We start from the raw sequence: 2,708 nt of genomic DNA on the forward strand, positions 1-2,708 counted from the left end.
TTCCAAGAAATAATAGGAAATGCCTCCTTTGTCCTATGGAGTTGGTTTTGGCCATTGATGCCCTACAGTGAGCAGCAATGGGGATATTCAGGCAGGACACAGGACAGGGGACCCTGTTATAATAATCCAGGAAGTAGCATCACCTGTTGTACCCGTCAGGCTCCTTCCTACACTGAGATGTTTTGATTCTCTGCACACAGACCAGGAAACCACTATTTGCTGAGCACCATGCACTAGGAGCTTTTTGTATGTCATCTGTGTAATCTTCCCTCAAGTCTGTTGTTTCCATTCTATAATGAGGAAATTGGGGCTCCAAGAGGCTGTGTAAGGAGGTCACCCAGCTGAGTGTGTGGCAGAGTGAAGATCTGGGCTGAGGACGATGGGACCACACTGGTACCCCCTCCTCAGACACCGATGGTGGGAAAGGAAACCGGGGCAGCCATAGTTCAGCAGTTCCTCCATCAGTTAAAGAGAATTGCCAAATGTCTTGGGCTGCTATGATAAAATACCATGGACTGGGGGGCTTAAACAGCAGGCATCTGGTTCTCACAGTTCTGGAGGCTGGCGAGTCCCACGTCAGGGTTAGTGTCTGGGGAACACTGGTGGATGGCTGCCTCTCGCTGTCGCTCCCCTGTGTCTCGCCACTTCACTCATAAGCTGCATTTTCATGTTGCTCTTTCCAGAGTGTCTGGTTCCCACGAGGAGCTGTTTGGCTGGTCATGTGACATTGGGTCTCTGGGCCTCAATTTCCTCATCTGTAAAATACGATGATGCTCTCATTTTCTTTCTTCTGAACTTTTCACATTTTCTTCTTCTTCCCCTCCTCTCCTCTTTCCTTCTCCCTTAATTTTTCCTCCCTCACTTTGTTTTTCCATGTTGTCATGAACCTCCATCTCTAGCATTAATTTTCCCCTGGAAGATCCTTGAGACTCCCCTGTTGGATCCTCCCTAAAGTGGCTTGAGAGGCACCGATGGTTTTTCAGTAACAGAGACCAGACAAGACGGCGACTGCTGAGAAATTCCATGTCAGTCAGGCGCTCTGTGCTCTGCATCTAGAAGAGGGCAGTTTCCAAGGTGACTGAGCCTGGTGTGTGAGGATAAGGTGATAAGGTGAGGGCCTGGAGTTATGAGCTGCCAAACTCATAAACCATGAGGGCTTCCTCTGAGCTACTCGCCAAGCAATTTAACCACCGACTTGTTTCAAAGTGTTCCAAACTATTTAATGATCAGTGCATCTATAAATAGGGTCATAAAAACAATCTGGATAGATATTAATGTATGGGTTCAGTCCTGGAGTAACTAAACCTTGAGTTGTTTTGACCTCAGAGAGCCATCAAAGTCTGCTGCAAGGAACAATTCTGCAGTTGTCTTGTGGCAGATGTTTTGTTCCTGTTCAACGTGTCCTTGTGTGTATAATTAGTTAACATGATAATAATGTGCTGCTTGGTACTCAAAATTTAAAACTAAGTGCCTTCACACACATGTTCGCATTTGATCCTGGCAAGCCAGGCATTATTAAGAGGCTCAGGGGAGATAAGTGACTCACCTCAGGACATCCAGACTGTGGGGTGAATGAGGCTGGGGTTGGGGGGCGGTGGTAGCAGAGTCCAGATTTCAGATAAGGACTATGTGGCTTCCAAATTTATTTTCCTATCTTATTCCATCAAATCCTATTTCCTGGTTTAAAAGACTGGATACAATCAGTGACTCTTCTGTCCTCAAAGGGGCCAGCATCCAAGTCTCTCCTTTGATTGCTTTACATTAAAAATAGGCTGGCCAGATTTAGTAAATAAAAATATAAAGCACCTCATTAAATTAAAAATTCAGATTAAACAATGAATAATTTTTTTGGTGTAAGTGTGTCCCATGATACCTGGCAACTCTAACTTAAAGTACTTGCTATTGTCAGATAAGAGAATTCTTACCTGTTCCTCTTTTTGGAGGGCAGAATAGAACGTGATGATTGGAGCTCGCATGATTTATGATTAAGGGCTCTCCATAATCAGGATTTGCAACACCCTGATTGTGCCTATCTGATTAAAAAAAACAAAAAAATAAAAAAATAAGGTACTTGCTATTAAATATTTTTGCTTTTAAAAAATAATATGAGTTACAGAAAATTTTGAAAAATCAGATAAACAAAAGAAAAGTGAAAGTGAAAGTCATTTAGTCATGTCCGACTGTTTGTGACCCTGTGGACTGACTACACAGTCCATAGACTTCTCCAGGCCAGAATACTGGAGTGGGTAGTTTTTCCCTTCTCCAAGGTATCTTCCCAACCCAGGGACTGAACCCAGGTATCCTGCACTGCAGGTAGATTCCTTACCAGCTGAGACACAAGGAAATCCCATAAGCAAAAGAAATAAAATAGAAATTAGTCCTAATTTTACCATCATGTAATATTAATATTTAAATATTAGCTGTCAATACTTTGCTATATTTATTGAGACCTCTTTTCCATTATGCATATGTTTATATGCATAATTCCTTTTTTAAAAATAGAAAACTGAGTTTATTGATTATATATTACTCAGTTCAGTTCAGTCTCTCAGTTGCTTTGCGATCCCATGGACTGTAGCATGCCAGGATTCCCTGTCAATCACCAATTCCTAGAGCTTGCTCAGTCAGTGATGTCATCCAATGATCTTATTTTCTGTCGTCCCCTTCTCCTCCTGCCTTCAATGTTTCCCAGCATCGGGGTCTTTTCT

At 42.6% G+C, this 2,708-nt stretch overlaps 1 non-coding gene across 1 annotated transcript; it reads left to right on the plus strand.

Annotated features, from left to right (window-relative positions):
- Positions 1 to 1,902: 1,902 nt before the first annotated feature.
- On the plus strand, positions 1,903 to 2,038 carry LOC138431604 (U8 small nucleolar RNA). Its single transcript, XR_011253761.1, has one exon. It is a non-coding gene; the product is annotated as a U8 small nucleolar RNA (small nucleolar RNA).
- The last annotated feature ends 670 nt before the right edge of the window (positions 2,039 to 2,708 follow it).

The sequence above is a fragment of the Ovis canadensis genome, chromosome 1, assembly GCF_042477335.2.
Source record: "Ovis canadensis isolate MfBH-ARS-UI-01 breed Bighorn chromosome 1, ARS-UI_OviCan_v2, whole genome shotgun sequence".
NCBI classification, from domain to species: Eukaryota; Metazoa; Chordata; class Mammalia; order Artiodactyla; family Bovidae; genus Ovis; species Ovis canadensis.